At 47.6% G+C, this 22,261-nt stretch overlaps 1 protein-coding gene across 1 annotated transcript in view; it reads right to left on the bottom strand.

Moving 5' to 3' along the window:
* Positions 1 to 22,261, bottom strand: part of LOC134396428 (zinc finger protein 664-like) — a 151,611-nt gene that overhangs the window by 112,854 nt on the left and 16,496 nt on the right. The window lies entirely within an intron of this gene.

The following is a 22,261-nucleotide window of genomic DNA, read 5'->3' as shown; positions in this document are numbered from 1 at the left end:
GCCGTGGCTCCTAAGCCATGGGGTTCCGCAGGGCTCCATCTTATCCCCTATGCTGTTTAACATATACATGAAGCCACTGGGGGAGGTTATCCGGAGATGTGGACTGAGGTGTCATCAATATGCGGATGATACCCAGCTCTACCTTTCCTTTTCATCAAACCCAGGTGAGGCAGTGACTGTTCTGAACCAGTGCCTGGGCACGGTAATGGACTGGATGAGGGCTAACAAACTGAGACTCAATCCAGACAAGACGGAGGTACTGTTAGCGGGTGGTTCTTCTGTCCGGCGAGGTGATGTTTGCCCTGTCCTGAACGGGGTTGCACTCTCCCTAAAGGATCGGGTCCATAGTTTGGGGGTGCTCTTGGATCCAGAACTGTCACTTGAGGCACAGGTGAACTCAGTGGCAAAGAGCACCTTTTATCAGCTTAGGTTGATATACCAACTACGCCCTTATCTGAACAGAGATAGCCTAGCTACAGTTATCCATGCTCTGATAACCTCTCGTTTGGATTACTGCAACGCGTTATACGTGGGGCTGCCTTTGAAAACAGTCCGGAAGCTTCAGCTGGTGCAAAACAGGGCAGCCCGTTTACTAACGGGGACTGGCTGGCGAGATCACATTACGCCAGTCCTTTTACAACTTCATTGGCTGCCAGTCCAGGTCTGGGCCCGATTCAAAGTGCTGGTATTGACATTTAAAGCCCTAAACGGTTTGGGGCCAGGTTATTTGAAGGAACGCCTCCTCCCATATGTACCTACCCGGACCTTAAGATCATCTACAGGGGCCCTTCTTCGTGAGCCCCTGCCAAAGGAAATGAGGCAGGTGGCTACTAGGAGGAGGGCTTTCTCCGCTGTGGCACCCCGGTTGTGGAATGAGCTCCCCAGAGAGGTCCGCCTGGCGCCTACACTGCACTGCTTTCGTCGCCAGCTGAAGACCTTTTTATTCACTCAGTATTTTAACACTTAATTTTAACTTAAATTTAAATTTTACTGTTTTAACTCTGTATTTTAATCCTATATCAATTTTGCTGCGTGGTTTTATCCTGCTTGTGCTTTTTATACTGTATTTTGTATTTGTGCTTTTAACCTGTTGGTTGTTTTATTATGGTTTTAATTTTTGTGAACCGCCCAGAGAGCTTCGGCTATTGGGCGGTATAAAAATGTAATAAATGAATAAATAAAATAAATCATATTATTATTATTATTATTATTATTATTATTATTATTATTATTATTATTATTATTATTATTATTATATCCTCACAATGACGCTGTGAAATACATGTCCAGTTCTGGGCTCCACAATTCAAGAAGGACACAGACAAGCTGGAGCGTGTTCAGAGGAGGGCTACCAGGATGATCAGGGGTCTGGAAACAAAGCCCTATGAAGAGACGGAAACAACTCGGAATGTTTAGCTTGGAGAAGAGAAGATTGAGGGGAGACATGATAGCACCCTTCAAATATCCAGTTAACTTGCATCAAAGAATTCACACAGGAGAGAAGCCTTATGAATGCACAGTCTGTGGAAAGAGTTTCACTGCTGGTGGAAGCCTTAAAAAACATCAAATAATTCACACAGGAGAGGAACCCTATAAATGCCAATACAGCCAATACAGCAAGAATGTTTTGAAGGAAATGAAATAATTCTTCAGAATGGAGTGAAAGAGTGGAAATGCCCTGCTTGTGGAAAGAGCTTCAGTCAGAGCTCCATCCTTAAATGACATCTAAGAATTCACACAGGAGAAGAACCCTATAAATGCTTGGAGTGTGGGAAAAGATTCACTTTAAACACACAACTTAGAAACCATCAGAAAATTCACACCATGGAGAAGCCCTTTGGGAAGAGCTTCAATCAGAGCGCCCACCTTAAACAACATCAAACAATTCACACAGGCGAAAAGCCATATAAATGCTCAGAATTATTTATTTATTTATTTATTACATTTCTACACCACCCAATAACTGGAGCTCTCTGGGCGGTTCACAAAAATTAAAAACATTCAAAGTATAAAACAACAGTATAAAACCATAATATAAAATACAATATAAAAGCTCAACCAGATAAAAACAGCAGCAATGCAAAATTACAAATTTAAAACACCAAGTTAAAAAAAATTATAGACTGTTAAAATGCTGGGAGAATAAAAAGGTCTTCACCTGGTGTCTAAAAGCATATCATAGAATCATAGAATAGCAGAGTTGGAAGGGGCCTACAAGGCCATCGATTCCAACTCCCTGCTCAATGCAGGAATCCACCCTAAAGCATCCCTGACAGATGGTTGTCCAGCTGCCTCTTGAAGGCCTCTAGGGTGGGAGAGCCCACCACCTCCCTAGGTAACTGGTTCCATTGTCATACTGCTCTAACAGTCAGGAAGTTTTTCCTGATGTCCAGCTGGAATCTGGCTTCCTTTAACTTGAGCCCGTTATTCCGTGTCCTGCACTCTGGGAGGATCGAGAAGAGATCCTGGCCCTCCTCTGTGTGACAACCTTTTAAGTATTTGAAGAGTGCTCTCATGTCTCCCCTCAATCTTCTCTTCTCCAGGCTAAACATGCCCAGTTCTTTCAGTCTTTCTTCATAGGGCTTTGTTTGTAGACCTCTGATCATCCTCATTGCCCTCCTCTGAACACGCTCCAGCTTGTCTGCGTCCTTCTTGAATTGTGGAGCCCAGAACTGGACGCAATACTCTAGATGAGGCCTAACCAGGGCCGAATAGAGAGGAACCAGTACCTCACGTGATTTGGAAGCTATACTTCTATAAATGCAGCCCAAATTAGCATTTGCCTTTCTTGCAGCCATATCGCACTGTTGGCTCATATTCAGCTTGCGATCTACAACAATTCCAAGATCCTTCTCGTTTGTAGTATTGCTGAGCCAAGTGTCCCCCATCTTGTAACTGTGCATTTGGTTTCTATTCCCTAAATGTAGAACTTGGCATTTATCCCTATTAAATTTCATTCTGTTGTTTTCAGCCCAGCACTCCAGCCTATCAAGATCACTTTGAAGTTTGTTTCTGTCTTCCAGGGTATTAGCTATCCCACCCAATTTTGTGTCATCTGCAAATTTGATCAGCGTTCCCTGCACCTCCTCGTCCAAATCATTAATAAAAATGTTGAAGAGCACTGGGCCCAGGACTGAGCCCTGCGGCACCCCACTTGTTGCCTCTCCCCAGTTCGAGAAGGTTCCATTGATAAGTACTCTTTGAGTCCAATTCTGTAGCCAACTGTGAATCCACTTAATAGTTGTTCCATCTAGCCCACTTTTAGCTAGTTTCTTAATCAGAATATCATGGGGCACTTTGTCAAAAGCTTTGCTGAAGTCAAGATATATGACGTCCACAGCATTCCCATGGTCCACAAGGGAGGTTACCTTATCAAACAATGAGATCAGATTAGTCTGGCAGGACTTATTCCTGACAAATCCATGTTGGCTTCTAGTAATCACTGCATTGATTTCAAGGTGTTTACAGATTGACTTCTTTAGAATCTGCTCCAGAATTTTCCCAGGGATGGATGTCAGACTGACTGGTCTGTAGTTCCCAGGTTCCTCCTTTTTGCCCTTTTTGAACGTTAGCCCTCCTCCAGTCATCCAGCACCTCACCCGTCTTCCATGATTTTGCAAAGATAATAGACAAAGGTTCTGAGAGTTGCTGATGGACGGACGTCGACTGTAGAAGGAATTGGATGCTGTTACGTTCCATGTCTGGAGAGGGAATGTGAAGAAGTTCTATACGTCCCAAAGCTAGATTTTTGTCTCCTTTCTGTTAGTGCTTTAACATCCGAAGGCTACGTTGTTACGTTTCAGAAGGATAAGTGCCATGTGGTCAAGGATGGAGAAAAGGTGGCACTGGGACATAGAATCATAGAATAGCAGAGTTGGAAGGGGCCTACAAGGCCATCGAGTCCAACCCCCTGCTCAATGCAGGAATCCACCCTAAAGCATCCCTGACAGATGGTTGTCCAGCTGCCTCTTGAAGGCCTCTAGTGTGGGAGAGCCCACAACCTCCCTGCGTAACTGATTCCATTGTCGCACTGCTCTAACAGTCAGGAAGTTTTTCCTGATGTCCAGCCAGAATCTGGCTTCCTTTCACTTGAGCCCGTTATTCCGTGTCCTGCACTCTGGGAGGATCGAGAAGAGATCCTGGCCCTCCTCTGTGTGACAACCTTTGAAGTATTTGAAGAGTGCTCTCATGTCTCCCCTCCATCTTCTCTTCTCCAGGCTAAACATGCCCAGTTCTTTCAGTCTCTCTTCATAGGGCTTTGTTTCTAGACCTCTGATCATCCTGGTTGCCCTCCTCTGAACACGCTCCAGCTTGTCTGCATCCTTCTTGAATTGTGGAGCCCAGAACTGGACACAATACTCTAGATGAGGCCTAACCAGGGCCGAATAGAGAGGAACCAGTACCTCATGATATTTGGAAGCTATACTTCTATTAATAGCATTTGCCTTTCTTGCAGCCATATCGCACTGTTGGCTCCTATTCAGCTTGCGATCTACACCAATTCCAAGATCTTTCTCGTTTGTAGCATTGCTGAGCCAAGTGTCCCCCATCTTGTAACTGTGCGTTTGGTTTCTATTCCCTAAATGTAGAACTTGGCATTTATCCCTATTAAATTTCATTCTGTTGTTTTCAGCCCAGCACTCCAGCCTATCAAGATCACTTTGAAGTTTGTTTCTGTCTTCCAGGGTATTAGCTATCCCACCCAATTTGGTGTCATCTGCAAATTTGATAAGCGTTCCCTGCTCCTCCTCTTCCAAATCATTAATAAAAATGTTGAAGAGCACTGGGCCCAGGACTGAGCCCTGCGGCACCCCACTCGTTGCCTCTCCCCAGTTTGAGAAGGTTCCATTGATAAGTACTTTTTGAGTCCGATTCTGTAGCCAACTGTGGATCCACCTAATAGTTGTTCCATCTAGCCCACTTTTAGCTAGTTTGTTAATCAGAATGTCATGTGGTACTTTGTCAAAAGCTTTGCTGAAGTCAAGATATATGACATCCACAGCATTCCCACAGTCCACAAGGGAGGTTACCCGATCAAAAAATGAGATCAAATTAGTCTGGCAGGACTTATTCCTGACAAATCCATGTTGGCTTCTAGTAATCACCGCATTGATTTCAAGGTGTTTACAGATTAACTTCTTTATAATCTGCTCCAGAATTTTCACAGGGATGGATGTCAGACTGACTGGTCTGTAGTTCCCAGGTTCCTCCTTTTTGCCCTTTTTGAAGATAGGGACAACGTTAGCCCTCCTCCAGTCGTCCGGCACCTCACCCGTCTTCCATGATTTTGCAAAGATAATAGACAAAGGTTCTGAGAGTTCTTCCGCTAGCTCCTTCATTACTCTTGGATGCAGTTCATCGGGCCCTGGAGATTTAAACTCATTCAAGGAAATTAGGTGTTCTTTGACCATTTGTTTATCAATCTCAAACTACAATCCTGCCCCCTCAACTTCTGCTTCACTTTTTCCAGGGGGGTCATAGACCCGCTTTTGGGAGAAGACCGAGGCAAAGTAGGAATTGAGCATTTCAGCCTTTTCTTTGTCGTCCGTTATCAATTTGCCATCCTCATTAAGCAGTTGAACCACCATTTCTTTCCTCTGTCTTTTACTACTCACGTATCTGAAGAAAGCCTTTTTATTGCTTTTAGCATCCCTCGCTAATCTCAGCTCTTTCACAGCTTTAGCCTTCCTGACGCCATTTCGGCACTTCTGCGCCACTTGTCTGTACTCTTCTTTTGTAGCCTGGCCTTCCTTCCACATCCTATATGTATCCCTTTTTGTTTTCAGGTCATCTCTAAGCTTTTTGTGGAGCCACATTGGTTTCCTCTGTTGTCTTCTATCTTTTCTCCTTGTTGGAATTGTTTGTAACTGTGCCTTTAAAATTTCATTTTTTAAATACTCCCACCCATCCTGCACTCCTTTTCTCATCAGGCTCCCTTGCCACGGGACCTTATGTTAGAGATGGATTGTTCTACATGGGTGCAGGTAAAGAAAGGGTGGCACAGACAGGTAATGTGCCAGACCAGAAAGGCTGTGTACATGAATTACACAGGCGTTTAGGTCATGCAAGTTTTAAAGTCTTAAGTCATATGCCTCAAATGTGTACAGGGTAAAACTTGCAAAACTGCAAGAAGTTTGTTGATTGTTTAATCTGTAAGCAAACAAAATCCCGGGTGCAGAACATCTGCAGGAAAAGTGACAGGGTGTCACAAAAGCCTTTTGAATTATTGTTTATCGACTTGGTAGGGCCATTCACGCCTACGCAAGGTGGAGCCAGTTACGTGCTTGTAATTCTGGACGATTACACGCGTTTCAGTTGGTGCTATTTACTGAAACGAAAAGCAGAAGCTTTTGAATCTTTTAGAGATTGGTGTTCCTGGGCAGAAAGGTTCTTTAACAAGCCCATTGTTTCTGTGCAATCGGATCAGGGGGGTGAGTTTGTATCAAAAGAGTTCTGTAAGTGGTTCAAGAAAACAGGAATCACGCACAGGTTAATTGATCCTTGGCAAAATGCATTGAGAGAAGGATAGGGGTTCTCCAAGACTCTCTCATGGCTGATGCACAGGCTGAGCAGGATCTGTGGGGTAAAGCATTCTTAACTGCCAATTATCTGTGTAACAGAACCTGGAGCCGGGTAATAGACAATTCACCTTATTGTCTTTTATTTGGGAAGAAACCTGATTTGTCTCATTTGAGGACATGGGGATCATGGGCGTATGTTCATATTCCAAAGTCAAAGAGACGCAAAAGTGAATCCAAATCTGAGAGATTGCGCTTTGTGGGGTACACAGGCATGCAGTCCAAATCTTGGCGTTTTTACCTAAGCCATGGTAAAGTGGTTATTTCCAGGTCTGCTTCTTTTCAAGAAGGAAATTGGGACAGAATTCATAATAATTCTCATATTTTGTTGGGCATCTCACCAGAAGCAGTGAGCAGCCAGGCAGAAGGAGCAACTCAGGGGTTAAGTTTAACTTCTCCGAAACCGGATACCTCTGAGAAAAGTGTTTCATCTCCCAGCAGCAGAGGGGAGGAGGGAAATGAAAGGGAGAAAATGAAAACAAAGGAATTCCGCCTTTAAGGTATTCAGACGTTAAGTCTGAGGCTGAGTGTTTATGAGGATGTTTTGAAATTGTCTGAGCAAGACAAAGAAAAGTGGTTTCAGGCAAGGAAAACTGAAAGGGGGTGTTTTCAAACACACGTGTCTGCATGCAAAGGGGCAAGGAAAGGATTACCTGCTTGTCCTGGTGCTTGTGGTTCATCTACTGGTGGCAGGGAGTTCCCAAGATCACATTCAAGAAAACTCAGCCCAAAGCTACAGGAAAAGTTTAAACTGCAGTCTCTGGGGAAAGTTAGGTGTCGCCTTGGTGTAGAGGTAGAAAAAGTTTCCAAGGGAAACTGCCTAATAAGCCAGAAACAGAAAGTTTTAAATTTGCTGGAAAATTGCAAGTTGCCAGAATGCAAAGGAGTTGCAAAGGAGTTCAAAGCCCCAAGGCACCAAGTTTTCAACAGTGCTTGGTTGAAGAAAAGAATAAAGCTAACATATAAACAAAGTCTTTGGGAAATTTAAAACACAGAGAAATGATTACAATGTTGGGATTATCGTAAACATGTAAAATGCATTGTTAGAGGTGAAATGTAATGAAACGTAAATTTTTATTTCTGTAGTTAAAAAATGAAAGGGTGTTGGGGATATTTTTATCCACAGAAGAAAGAAAAGGACTTTAAAGAGTTAAATGTGTGCTTGGCAAAATTGTCTCGGCCAGCAGTCCAGACCGGAGCATGGCAGTTTTCTGGTCTACGTGCAAGACTTGTAAAAGAGACAATTGGTTAATTGAGCCAAGGGGAAAATGTATTTAAGATGTCCATGTTTAAAGACATCTTGTCAGGTTTTTGTTAGGTTGCTGTCAGGTTGTTACCGTTATTATTTTGTTTGGTGAAGAAGCTGTAAATACTCTATGACCATTTTGTAAAGGATTTATCTATTGTCAGTAAAAGTTTCTTACTGATAAAGCAGACGTGAATACTTGATTTATTCCTCAAGTAAGACTTAAAAGCTAGCAGCCAGTGTGCTGCCAGTACTTTGCAGTCAGCACGCACTCTGGAAAATCAATCAATACCCCGACAAAATGTAGGTGCCAAGTGAACCTCCTTAGGGAGCTCATTCTACAGCCGGGGTGCCACAGCAGAGAAGGCCCTCCTCCTGGTAGCCACCTGCCTCACTTCCTTTGGCAGGGGCTCACGGAGAAGGACCCCTGAAGATGACTTTAGGGTCCGGGCAGAATGTGGAAGAAGCTTCATTTGGAGTTACCAACTTAAGTTGCATGAAACAATTCACACAGGGGAGAAGGCCTTTAAATGCTTAGAATGTGGAAAGAGCTTCAGTCGGAGTATCCAGTTTAATTTGCATCAAAGAATTCACACAGGAGAGAAGCCTTATGAATGCACAGTCTGTGGAAAGAGTTTCACTGCTGGCGGAAGCCTTAAAAAACATCAAATAATTGACACAGGAGAGGAACCCTATAAATGCCAATACAGCCAATACAGCAAGAATGTTTTGAAGGAAATGAAATAATTCTTTAGAATGGAGTGAAAGAGTGGAAATGCCCTGCTTGTGGAAAGAGCTTCAGTCAGAGCTCCATCCTTAAACGACATCTAAGAATTCACACAGGAGAAGAACCCTATAAATGCTTGGAGTGTGGGAAAAGATTCACTTTAAACACACAACTTAGAAACCATCAGAGAATTCACACCATGGAGAAGCCCTTTAAGTGGTCACAGTGTGGAAGGAGCTTTAGTTGGAGCTCCAGACTTTACTCTCATCAAAGAATTCACACAGGGAAGAAGCCCTACAAATGCTCAGAGTGTGGAAAGAGCTTCAGTCAGACCTCACACCTTAACTCTCATGAAAGAGTTCATAGGGTGGAGAAGCCCTATAAATGCTTAGAGTGTGAAAAGAGTTTCACTGATGGCAGAAGCCTTAAACCACATGAATTAATTCACACAGGGGAGAAGCCCTATAAATGCGCAGAGTGCAGAAAGAGCTTCAGTCGAAGCTCCTACCTTGACTCACATCAAAGAACTCACAAAGGGGAGAAGCCCTTTAAATGCTCAGAGTGCGGAAAGAGTGATCTGTGATCTGGTGACATTTCCAGAGGCATCCCCATAAAAACCCAGGGGAATCATAATTATGCATGCCTCAGACCCATAATGTCATCCTATACTCCCTGGCCTCTAAAAGACATGAATCAATTGGAGCAAAGGTGTTCCCACGGAATGACCAACAACAACAGGTACATGAGGAATGGATCCTCATACAATCATAGTACGGCAGAGTTGGAATGGGCCTACAAGGCCATTGAGTCCAACCCCCTGCTCAATGCAGGAATCCACCCTAAAGCATCCCTGACAGATGGTTGTCCAGCTGCCTCTTGAAGGCCTCTAGTGTGGGAGAGCCCACAACCTCCCTAGGTCACTGATTCCATTGTTGTACTGCTCTAACAGTCAGGAAGTTTTTCCTGATGTCCAGCTGGAATCTGGCTTCCAATATAATTGTAATAATTTTCTCTCTGGGCATGGATGTGACCTGCGATGTAATGGTGCATTTGTGGGGACATTATATTAAAATCCAGTGGACCCACCAGCATCTGTGCCTTGCATAAATGGACCACACTATTTGAGGTGAAGAAGGAGGTATGGGGTTCTTAGTCTGCATGGTTGTGATGTATAACCTAGAGCAGTGGTTCTCAACCTTTTTTGCTCCATTCCCCCCTTTCACCATTGTTCAGAATATAATTTCCCCCCTTCCCGAGATAGTCTAACTCAAAAGGTGCATTCCAAATAATATGCATATAGTAATGAAAATCTTTAATTTATTTTTCTATATTAGTACATATACATTTATTTGGATTGTTTTTATAGTAGAGTTTTACAAATTTCATAGCAATAGTAAATGTTGATAGATTTTAATTTAAAACTTGAATAAAATTAGTTTTTTTATTTATTCAGACATAATTTACAGGACATCATACTTTGCTGAATAGTGGTCCCAATTCCCCTCCATCCCCCTGGAACCCTAAAATTCCACCTGGGGGAGAATTCCCCCCTTGCTGAGAACCCATGAACTAGAGTGCCCATTTCCCCTGACATGCAGAAACATGTCCAGACATGCATTCGTACACTTAAGCACACACGCACACGCAAGCACATGCACCCCCTTTGGACACCCCACCAGAAGCGCCCCCCCCAGGACACCTGGAAAAGGCAAATGGGCTCAGCAAGGCAGGGAAAGGGAGTAGCCAGACGCCCCTCAGTGAAAACTCCATTTACCCTCTTGTAAGCGGCACGTAGGTGACTTCCAAGCCTCTTTCTCGCCAGACGAAGTTAATCCTGTTGAATCCACATTGCTGGTTAACTGCCAGGACAACACCAGAGGTCAGTTTGAAACTGACCAATCAATCCCCGGCTAGCTGTCCAAACACTCCCATATAAGGGAAGGGTTATGGGCCAGTTCCTTCCTGTGGCCGCAGCTCAAGAGCAACTGGACATGCCCAAGTGATGTAACAGGTGAGGTTTTGGAAGCCAGCGCCTTGACGGAGATCCTTCGCAAGTGTCTCATTGTTGGACTCGAATCAGGCACGTTTTGTGCAACCGCTGGGCAAAGGTGAGTTCTGCGCAGGGAACCCAATGCAAAAAATTCCCATGATCCACACTGAATTGTGCCCCATAGTCATGTTTTGTACTACGACGGTGCCATGAAGCTCCAAATCTATGGTTTTATTTTGTAGTTCATTCCTTGGGCACGGGGGTGTTTGGTGATGGTGTTGGGGGGGGGGGGCTTCCCTGGCGTTAGGGAAATTCCCCATACCTGGTAGGGAAGAGGGACGACTCCGCAACCACTCCAGAAACAGAGAGTCACGGGGCTCATCTACACCAAGCAGGATATTCCACTATGAAAGCGACATATAAAAGGCAGGAGCCACACCAAGCAGCATGTAGCAGTATGAAAGTGGTATATAGTATGTCTCAATGGGCCCCAACAGTTGTCAGTGCACTCCAATACCACTATAAAGCAGCCGTGTGGCTCCTGCCTTTTATATACCGCTATATCCTGCTTGGTGTAGATGAGCTTTATTTCCCTTATGCAAACCGCATCCGTTTAGACTTCAACCAAGTGGCTCTAATGAAGTCATTCTTTCCCCGCCTCCCTCCCTTAGACTGAGCGCAAGTTCCCTACATGTTCTATAACAATGCCCTATTTTGGCAGCCCGTGAGGGGTACCAAACGTTGCATTCTGTTCCTTGGTAAGCACCCCAAGGAGAGAGAGGGATTCTTAACCCCCAGAAATCCCTGGTCGGAGAGCTCTCAGTGGTCAATCGATGAAGCGACGCCTGTGTCTCAGGAAATCAGGACAGCCTTGGAGATCCCTGGATCCTGATGTTGGTGGGGGCGAGAGGGAAGGGGTCAGGAGTCAGGAGTGCGTTTGAGCCATTTCTTCACATTCAAGTGAGGGGCTTGAAGACTCTTTGAAAGTCATGCGAGATCCGGAGGGCCTCTTCTGGGTCCCGGGGAAGGAGGTTTTGCCTTCTTCCAGGAAGGGGCCGCAGCAGCCCCTCCTCCCCCTCTTTCTGGCGGGGCGGGCAAGCCCCTCCCTCCTCCCGGCCCGCCTCCCCCCCCCCCTCCTCTGAGCCCTCTTTTCCCACCCTGTCCCGCTACGAGAGGAGCGCGAGGCCGGCGGAGCAAGAGCTGGACTTTCCCGTCTCGGACGGGCGGAGCCGGGGGCGCGCGGGCGGTGGGAGGAAGCCACGCGGCCAGGTACGGCCAGACCCCGGAGGGGAGGCTGTGGGGGGGGCCGCTTCACTCGGGACGCCCCCCCCCAACCCCGGCCAGGATTGACAAGCGCGGCTCCCCTCCCGGTTCCTCCGAAAAAGGGCGCCTCGAGCAGGTGCCGCGTGGGGTCCTGAGCCCGGGCGCCTGCCCCTTGCCACTTAATGGGGAGGGGGGGTCTCACTCGGGCCCCGCGGCGCGCCCTTCCTGGCGCCTCTGGAGGTGGGCGGCGGACCAGGCGGGGGCGGCTGGGCGGGCTGGCGCGAAGCCCCGCGCACGTGGCCGGGAGGCAGGCAGGAAAGCCTCCGAGGATGGAAGTGGCCTTCCTGGGCAGGAGCAAGGCGGGGAGGCGGGGAGCGAAAGGAAGGAGCGGAGCCCCCCGCCCCGTGGCACGTGGGGCCAAGGAGCGGGGGGGCGGCCGAGGGCGCCGCGTTTGCCCCGCGGGAGGAGCCCCGGGCGGGAGATGCCCGCTGCCCCGCGGCGCGCCCCAAGACAGAATGGCTGCTGCAGCCGCCTCTTCCGGAGGGCGCCCCGCCGCGGGACTCGCCCACGCGGGGAAGAGGGGCTGCCCCGCCCGCCCTCTGCGCCCCTGCCTGGAAGGGAGGAGCTGGGAGGCCGCCAGGATCCCTTCCCGCCAAAGCGGAGATTTCATAGAATCATAGAATAGCAGAGTTGGAAGGGGCCTACAAGGCCATCTAGCCCAACCCCCTGCTCAATGCAGGAATCCAACCTAAGGCATCCCTGACAGGTGGTTGTCCAGCTGCCTCTTGAAGGCCTCTAGTGTGGGAGAGCCCACCACCTCCCTTGCATGGGACCCTGGAGCCCTGGCATGAGGAGGGGGCGGGCCTAGAGGGATGCCCCCTGGATTTGGCAGGAGACCTCTGGCCGGAGCTGGCAGCAGGCAAAGCTTTCCTGCCTGCAATTGCCTGCTTCAGTGTGCCTCCGGAACTGTTGGATCAGTGGGAGCTGCAACTTTCCCTGATTTGGGGACTGGCATCCAGTGTGTCTGGCGCCCCCCCCCCCCCCCCAGAACTGGACAATGGCCACCACGATGCTCCGCATCTCTTCTGCGTCAAGGTGGTGGGAAGCATTGTTGAAGACAACATTGTCACTTATGTAGAACAGGTTGGGATTATTCTGACAGATCCATGAGAAGTTCATTCCATTTGCGCTAATAATTAGGGATGTGCTCCGCTTCTCCTCGGACCGGAAAAGCAGAAGCGGATCAGGGGGCTTCGCCTCCCCTTAAGGCGGAGGCAAAGAGGATCGGGGGAGCAGCGGAGCGGATCGAGGTGAAGGCGGATCCTTCCCCTCGATCCGGAGCTCCGCAAAAAAGGTAAGGGGGGGTTACTTGGCCCTGTCGCTGCCGTCCATGCGGCGACGGCGGCAGAGCCAGGTAAGGGGGAGGGGGGTCTTACCTGCATCCGTCCATGGTCCCACGGCTGCTTCAACTGAGCCCGAGGAATCAAAACAGGAAGACTAGGCTGCGGCCTGGTCTTCCTGTTTGAGTCCGCGGGCTCAGTTGAAGCAGCCTCGGGTCCGCGGACAGACGCAGGTAAGGGGGAGGAGGAAGGAGGGGTTTACCTGGCGCCACTCCCCACCGCTGCGGAGCTCCGATTCGGAGCCGGAGCTCCGCAGCAGAGCGGGTCGAATCCGCAATTTGCGGATTGGGAGCGAAAAGGATCGGGGGTCCGTGCACATCCCTACTAAAAATGGGCTTAAGTTACAAGAACCCAGATTCAAACTTCCTGACTGTTAGAGCAGTACGACAATGGAATCAGTTACCGAGGGAGGTTCAACCATCTGCCAGGGATGCTTTGAGGTGCATTCCTGCACTGAGCAGGGGGTTGGACTTGATGGCCTTAGGGGCCCCTTCCAACTCTGCTATGATTCTATGCCCAAGAGTAAATGTGTGAATTTACACCTTCCCAAAAGTAAAAATAAAAACCACCCAGTTCATAAGTGTGCAGAGTCTGTGCAACCCGGAGAAGGTGAAGCCCGTTGCAGAATCCACCGGTCAGATTCTATGAAATCCAAAACTGTTGTGGATTTCTCTGGCTTCCCCAGTTATAAGTGCTTAATTTACGCATTATCCCTCTTGCTTGATTCATCCCACAGTATATATATGCTAATATTGGCAATGCCACGCATGAACTGATTTGTTCCACAGAAGGAAATCGGCTGGCTCTGGCCATGGCAGAAAGAAATGAAGAAGCCGCCGGGATCCCAGGAACCTCTCTTTGGACGCCACTGAGCGCAGCAGGGTAAGGTCTGCTCGAAGGTTTGCGGAGTATTTATGTCTTCTAGGAAAGACAACTCTCAAGGAAGGCCTTTTCCTCACCGTCCTTTCATATCCCCCATTCTCAAATGACTCCCCCATTCTTGGCTTTTATTTTCCCTTCACCAAAATAATGTCATTTAATTTCAATACCTGCACCGTTACAGTCAGCTACTTGCGTAACCTCTGTTAACCATAAGGAGGGATGTTCAAAGGCCGGAGGGAGCGGGAATGCCATCAAGAGCTTCTGCCATTGCCTTTCCTTCAGCTCCTTGACGAGTGGTCGTCCCACAAATCCTGACTATGCTGGAAATCTCGGTGGCTCGATGCCAACTGTGACACCGTGGAGCTGGCGTCAAAGCGTCACTCAAGAGGAGCGCAGTGCCATGGCGCACAACTTGTAAGTCACAGTCCTGGGTGGGCCCAGCTTATGATGGGATTAGGCCTTGAAATGCAGAGCTGTTCCTCGTATTGTGGGTCTTTGTGGGAGGCGGAAGGAAGAATTGGGGTCGTCTTCACTGGGTGAGAAGATACCTCATGAAGAAAATAATCTCATATTCTCTCAAATTTCGCATTTTTTATTCCTCTCCCCCCCTCCCCCACCTTTTCGTGGTCTTTCAAATATGTGGCTCTCTTTGGGTTTCTTAAGGGCTGGAGTTGGTAGATATGGAGATAACATCTAGATGTTCTAGAAGTATTTCTATTCTTTTTGTAGTGTGAGCTCCATCTGGCTACTTGCTACTCCAGCACCAACGAAACACCAGATATACCGGAATCTAGAGGCTTACGCTAGGAAACTAGAAGACAATTTGTACAGATCTGCTAACAGCCGGGTATGTTCTGTCCCGAAAATGCTTGATTTAATGAACTACTGTGTAACGCAACATTTCTGCCAACGTCTCTGCTTTAGGTGCGCTCCAGTGCTTACAGTCCACGTTGCTTTGCTTCCTAGCAAAACGTCATGGTCCAGGACCCCTCAGCCTCAGGGGGCAAGCCTCCTGAGTTAATGGTTCAGAGAGAGAGAGAGAGAGAGAGAAAGTGGAGGAAGGAACTAGAGGATCAGCAATCCTTGACTTGATATTGACCAACAGGGATGACTTAGTTGATAAAGTGGCAGTTACGGGAACTCTGGGGGAAAGTGACCACGTCATACTTGAATTCTTGATTATGAAGGAGGCAAAAGTTGAGTGTAGCCATACACGTACTCTGGATTTTAGGAAAGCTGATTTTAATAAACTCAGAACTATGATAAGTAAGGTCCCGTGGCAAGGGAGCCTGGGACTGCAGGATGGGTGGGAGTATTTAAAAAAAGAAATTTTAAAGGCACAGTTACAAACAATTCCAACAAGGAGAAAAGATAGAAGACAACAGAGGAAACCAATGTGGCTCCACAAAAAGCTTAGAGATGACCTGAAAACAAAAAGGGATACATATAGGAAGTGGAAGGAAGGCCAGGCTTCAAAAGAAGAGTACAGACAAGTGGCGCAGAAGTGCCGAAATGGCGTCAGGAAGGCTAAAGCTGTGAATGAGCTGAGATTAGCGAGGGATGCTAAAAGCAATAAAAAGGCTTTCTTCAGATACGTGAGTAGTAAAAGACAGAGGAAAGAAATGGTGGTTCAACTGCTTAATGAGGATGGCAAATTGATAACAGATGACAAAGAAAAGGCTGAAGTGCTCAATTCCTACTTTGCCTCGGTCTTCTCCCAAAAGCGGGTCTATGACCCCCCTGGAGAAAGTGAAGCAGAAGCTGAGGGGGCAGGATTGCAGTTTGAGATTGATAAACAAATGGTCAAAGAACACCTAATTTCCTTGGATGAGTTCAAATCTCCAGGGCCCGATGAACTGCATCCGAGAGTAATGAAGGAGCTAGCGGAAGAACTCTCAGAACCTTTGTCTATTATCTTTGCAAAATCATGGAAGACGGGTGAGGTGCCGGATGACTGGAGGAGGGCTAACGTTGTCCCTATCTTCAAAAAGGGCAAAAAGGAGGAACCTGGGAACTACAGACCAGTCAGTCTGACATCCATCCCTGGGAAAATTCTGGAGCAGATTATAAAGAAGTCAATCTGTAAACACCTTGAAATCAATGCGGTGATTACTAGAAGCCAACATGGATTTGTCAGGAACAAGTCCTGTCAGACTAATTTGATCTCATTTTTTGATCGGGTAACCTCCCTTGTGGACTGTGGGAATCATAGAATAGCAAGGCCATCGAGTCCAACCCCCTGCTCAATGCTGTGAATGTCATATATCTTGACTTCAGCAAAGCTTTTGACCAAGTGCCCCATGATATTCTGATTAACAAACTAGCTTAAAGTGGGCTAGATGGAACAACTATTAGGTGGATTCACAGTTGGCTAGAGAATCGGACTCAAAGAGTGCTTATCAATGGAACCTTCTCAAACTGGGGAGAGGCAACAAGTGGGGTGCCGCAGGGCTCAGTTCTGGGCCCAGTGCTCTTCGACTGCGTTCAGTTCTGGGCTCCACAATTCAAGAAGGACGCAGACAAGCTGGAGCGTATTCAGAGGAGGGCAACTGGGATGATCAGGGTTCTGGAAACAAAGCCCTATGAAGAGAGACTGAAAGAACTGGGCATGTTTAGCCTGGAGAAGAGAAGATGGAGGGGAGACATGAGAGCACTCTTCAAATACTTCAGAGGTTCTCACACAGAGGAGGGCCAGGATCTCTTCTCGATCCTCCCAGAGTGCAGGACACGGAATAACGGGCTCAAGTGAAAGGAAGCCAGATTCTGGCTGGACATCAGGAAAAACTTCCTGACTGTTAGAGCAGTGCGACAATGGAATCAGTTACGCAGGGAGGTTGTGGGCTCTCCCACACTAGAGGCCTTCAAGAGGCAGCTGGACAACCATCTGTCAGGGATGCTTTAGGGTGGATTCCTGCATTGAGCAGGGGGTTGGACTCGATGGCCTTGTAGGCCCCTTCCAACTCTGCTATTCTATGATTCTATGATTCTATGTCCCAGTGCCACCTTTTCTCCATCCTTGACCACATGGCACTTATCCTTCTGAAACGTAACAACGTAGCCTTCGGATGTTAGCCAGAGCTCTCTGGGCGGTTCACAAAAATTAAAAACATTCAAAGTATAAAACAACAGTATAAAACCATACTATAAAATACAATATAAAAGCTCAACCAGATAAAAACAGCAGCAATGCAAAATTACAAATTTAAAACACCAAGTTAAAATTTATTTATAGACTGTTAAAATGCTGGGAGAATAAAAAGGTCTTCACCTGGCATCTGGAAGCATACAATGTAGGTGCCAAGCGAATCTCCTTAGGGAGCTCATTCCACAGCCGGGGTGATCGACAGGAATGAATACTTAGTTCCTGCAACCTTGAGTGTTCTGCCCTTTTTTATTCAACAAGTCAGTGACTTCTTAGAAGGCTTCTTGCCCACAGGAACAAGAAACATAGAATCATAGAATAGTATTGTTGGAAGGGCATTGAGTCCAACCCCTGCTCATTTGCAGGAATCCACCTCAAAGCACACCTAACAGAGGGCTGTCCAGCTGCCTCTTGAAGGCCTCTAGTGTGGGAGAGCCCAGAACCTCCCTAGGTAGCTGGTTCCATTGTCTCATTGCTCTAACAGTCAGGAAGTTTCTCCTGATGTCCAGCCGGAATCTGGCTTCCTGTCCCTTGAGCCCGTTACTCCGTGTCCTGCACTCTGGGATTATCAAGAAGCCACCCGCAGGAGCTCCTGCATAAAGTAATGAAAGCGGACATCTCCGCTTTTGCCTCTTCTGCTTTGTCATTGTAGAAATGCGTTAAACACCACACTTCATTGCGTTTTCTGTGCCTGGGTGGGAAAGTGGGATCGGCTCCTGCTTTTACCGCCGTGACACTCTGTCTGTGTCACCCCTCGCTGGCTGCTTTGCTCCTTTGGCCTGGGTCCTGCGTCCCGGCCTGCTTTCAGGAAACGTCACAGTCGTCACCGCAACACAGGTGCTCTGGTTTCCAGGCCTCCACTGATGAGGTGACTGGTTCAAACTGCAAGTGTTCACGTGAAGTGAAGCCAGCATTAAACCCAGTCATCTTTGCTACTTTATTTTTGATGCATTCTGCAAGGTAATCTCAATATTTTTTCCTTTCCAGAAAGAATATTACCAATTGATGGCAGAGAAAATCCGTATCTCCAAAGAGGAGATTATGGCGAGGAAGCTACGGTATAACCACAGCCAGGGAGGGGCCCCCAGTAAGTGATCTTACAGGTGTTAATATTGGAACATATTTAAAACATTTTTAAACTTTTGTATATTTCTATTCAGAGCTTTGGGCAAAAGGCGGGATAGAAATCAATATAATAATAAATAATTAGTAATCAGAACTTAACGAAGGGAGTTGACAAGTGGAGCGAGGAGGTGGTCTTTGTGGTCTTTGGTATCTGTTTCCCGGCCTTCAGCCTTTCACAAGGCAGATTGCAGTAAAAGGAAAAATATGAAACGACCGAACTAAATAAAGCAACAGGAAACTCACCCTCGGTTTAAAAAATAAATAAATAAAAAATCCCTAAAACCACCTTTAAGTAGTAGCAGCATGCTGGAACCCACCTGCAGCCCCAAAGGTGCTCTGGAGGCAAAAATATCCTGTGACGGCCTTCTAAAAGTCTGGAAGAGACAAGGCCCACGGAGCCTCACTTGGAAGGAAGGCTGATGGCCGTGAGGCAGCCCCTGCGCCTTGCAGATGGCTGTCCAATTCCTCTGTCAAAGGGTACCTGGAACGGGCTTCCCCCACAAGAGCGCTGATTCTGGGGAGCTTCGTACAGGTGATGAGGCTCCTTGAGAGATCCTGAGGTCAGGCAAGAATCGTAGTAGAGTTGGAAGGGGCCTACAAGGCCATCACGTCCAACCCCCTGCTCAATGCAGGAATCCACCCTAAAGCATCCTTGACAGTATCCCTTTTATACTGTAATAGTTACTTTTTTAATATATATATATATATATATATATATATATATATATATATGTGTGTATGTTTTTCTTAATTGTTTTAATAATCAGTTTTAATCGTGCCTGTCACCCGCCCGGAGGGCCATTTTCTGGTAGGAAGGCAGGGTCCAAACCCAATAAATAAATGCAATTTGTGTTTGCGTGGAACAGCTTTCAGGTCATTGGAAGCTTGCCTTTGATGTTCTGATGGCTGATGTTCTTCGTCTGCTCCCCAAACAGGCCGTGCCGTGACCCCTTCCAGCTGCTCAGAGGAAGCGCCCTTGGAAGGCTGAGCCAGAAAGGAATTGGAGCGTGCCCCCACCACACCCCCAGGCATCACAGTGGCGCCGGAAGACGCGAAAAATGCAAGAAGGGGCCATGGAGAAACTGAAGGGCAACAACGCACAGCAGGCCGAAGAGATGACGACCGGAATTACTGTGGGCAGGGGGAAATTACAAAAGTGCCCACCTAATGATTTCCTTGCTGTAGAGAAAGGGGGTGTTGGTGGGGGTGGGGGTGTCATCAGCTGAAACGCCCTGGGCTTAAATGGAGCGTCACCATCACCATCTTCCAGGTGGCTGTGCTTTATTCTGGGCGTTGAGAGTGTCTGTCACACGGAGAGCTTTGGCCACAGGGCAACTCACAAACTGTATAAATGGAGAATAAAAACTTAAGAATGCTAACAGTGCAATCCTGGGCGTTTCTACTTGCACAAAGGTCCCTCTGAGTTCAATGGAGCTTACTCCCAGGTAAGTGTGTGTAAGATTGCAGCTAAAACGTGTGAAATCCAGGCAAAAAGGAAGAACATCTGGGTTCACCTTTTCTTAATCTGCCCTTTCCGTGCTTCTGTTTCCATGTCCTGCTATTTTAACGGTCCTGCTGGCCCCATTGCGCTCCTCAGGCAGAAAGGCAGGAGATAAACTGGCATCAAGATAGGACTTAGGCAAGCGTGGCATCCCAGCTCCCTCACAGCTGGGTCTTTCACAGATGGGCACACAAGTACTTCTGGATTGGGGCCCGTAAATGAGCTAAAGGAGGAGCAGAACAGGGGCATCTCACGCTCCAAGAAGCAGCCGGAAGGACAGGGAGAAACTCCCAGATATTCTGTGGGACGCAGGCGTTTCCAGTGTCAGCACACCAGTGTTAGTGCTCCAAATGCTAATCCTTTCCTGCTGCTAGGACTGTACCACTGCTTGGAGGAGGAGCCCCCCCCCTTTCAACTTAAGCCCCAAGAGGGGCCAGATCCACATATTCAGAAACACTGACCTGTGTGGGATTAGAGGACGGAGTACTCCTTCCTTGGAGATACTGGCGGTGGGTGGGATTTCTAAGGTCTCTGCCCCATGGAGCTCCCAGAGGGAAACTCTCCCTCACCTGCCGCCGCTCCTCCGCCTGCCTCAGGAGGAAGCCTTCCGCCAGGGCCACTGCCATTCCCAGACCCAGCTCTCCATCTCCGGGGGGAGGACGGCCAGAACCACCAGGTCCAAGACCTCATTATTTATTTATTTATTTATTTATTTATATAGCACGATCAATGTACATGGTGCTGTACAGAGTAAAACAGTAAATAGCAAGACCCTGCTGCATAGGCTTACATTCTATTAAATCGTAGTAAAGCAATAAGGAGGGGAAGAGAAAGCAAACAGGCACAGGGTAGGGTAAACAGGCACTGGGTAGGGTAAAACTACATCAGTATAAAGTCCGCACAACATCAAGTTTTAAAAGCTTTAGGAAAAAGAAAAGTTTTTAGTTGGACCGCCATTCCGGCAAAGGCAGCTGGAAGCCTGGCGGGCCCCTCGGCCTCCTGGTAGCCAAAGGCCCGGAAATGCTGGCGCTGCTGCTCCTCCCACTGGGCGCTGTTGCCCCTCGGGCTCTCAGGACCGGTCATTCTCTGGAGTGCCTCACTGCATATTAGCATGTTTGGTATAACCGCCCACTCAGAAAAACAATATTCATGATTGCATGGGCTGTATTTATAGCTTGCGGTATTCTCTCTTTTAGTGCTGTCCTTCTGCTGTTGCACCTTATCATGAACATGCATTTAATGCCAGCAGTGCTGACTTGCAGGACGTTATAAATGCTGCTACACTACATGTACTGTATATGCCAGAGAAGGCTTAATTTGTGCAAGGGACCAGTCCTAGTGCGTGTGTTTAGGGGTGGGTGAGCCTGCAAGAGAGTGCGTGTTGGCAGTGTGTGAGTATTTCTGTGATGGGTGAATGGGTGCATGTCAATGTGCTTAAAAGCATGGCTGATACATGGCCGGAAACAAAGCCCTATGAAGAGAGACTGAAAGAACTGGGCATGTTTAGCCTGGAGAAGAGAAGATGGAGGGGAGACATGAGAGCACTCTTCAAATTCTTAAAAGGTTGTCACACAGAGGAGGGCCAGGATCTCTTCTCGATCCTCCCAGAGTGCAGGACACGGAATAACGGGCTCAAGTTAAAGGAAGCCAGATTCCAGCTGGACATCAGGAAAAACTCCCTGACTGTTAGAGCAGTACGACAATGGAATCAGTTACCTGAGTCAAGCTAGCCTAAACCCGGGGTTCAGGGGAAATAGTGGTCCTCCAGCACTTGCCACGTACTTAATAAACTCGACCGTTCCGAGGCTCAGAAGAGCTTTTACGTGTTAGCCAGGTTTAATGTTCTACCTTCATCATTGCTGGAGAGCAGATTTTAAAAAATCCCTTACAGCGAACGGCAATGTCCATGTGGGTCGGGGGATGTTGAGACAGTAGTCCATGTTTCACTTTACTGCCGCCTGTATAAAGACCTCAGAGTTTCCTTAATAACACCACGCATAAAAAAATTCCCGGGCAGAACGGACAAGTTTTGTTTAGATTACCTTTTGTCAGGCATGAATGCCCAAGTTCCTGTGAAAGTGGCCGGGTTTTGTGCTGCAGACGTTCATAACATAGGCACGCTTTTACATCTGTAATGTAATGTGTTAAATTGTGTGGTGTTTGATTGGAGTGCCGGTTGTTATACCGTCATAAACTTAATTCTTTGCCACACTGGCAGGTGCAGCCGTGGAACCCTGCCGGGAACCCCTTCCGCCTGCTTCCCTCCCCAAGGGACCCTTTGGCAGGCCTTTCCCTCACTCCCTTCCACAACACAACCGCGGAACGGCGGGAAAACCCAGATGCAGACGGATCTGTTGCCGAGATTCTTCCTGGTCAGGGACACGGTCATGTCCCGTCCCCACGCCCG

Source organism: Elgaria multicarinata, chromosome 3 (genome assembly GCF_023053635.1).
Source record: "Elgaria multicarinata webbii isolate HBS135686 ecotype San Diego chromosome 3, rElgMul1.1.pri, whole genome shotgun sequence".
In the NCBI taxonomy this organism is placed as follows: domain Eukaryota; kingdom Metazoa; phylum Chordata; class Lepidosauria; order Squamata; family Anguidae; genus Elgaria; species Elgaria multicarinata.
This window is presented reverse-complemented; position numbering and strand designations above follow the sequence as displayed.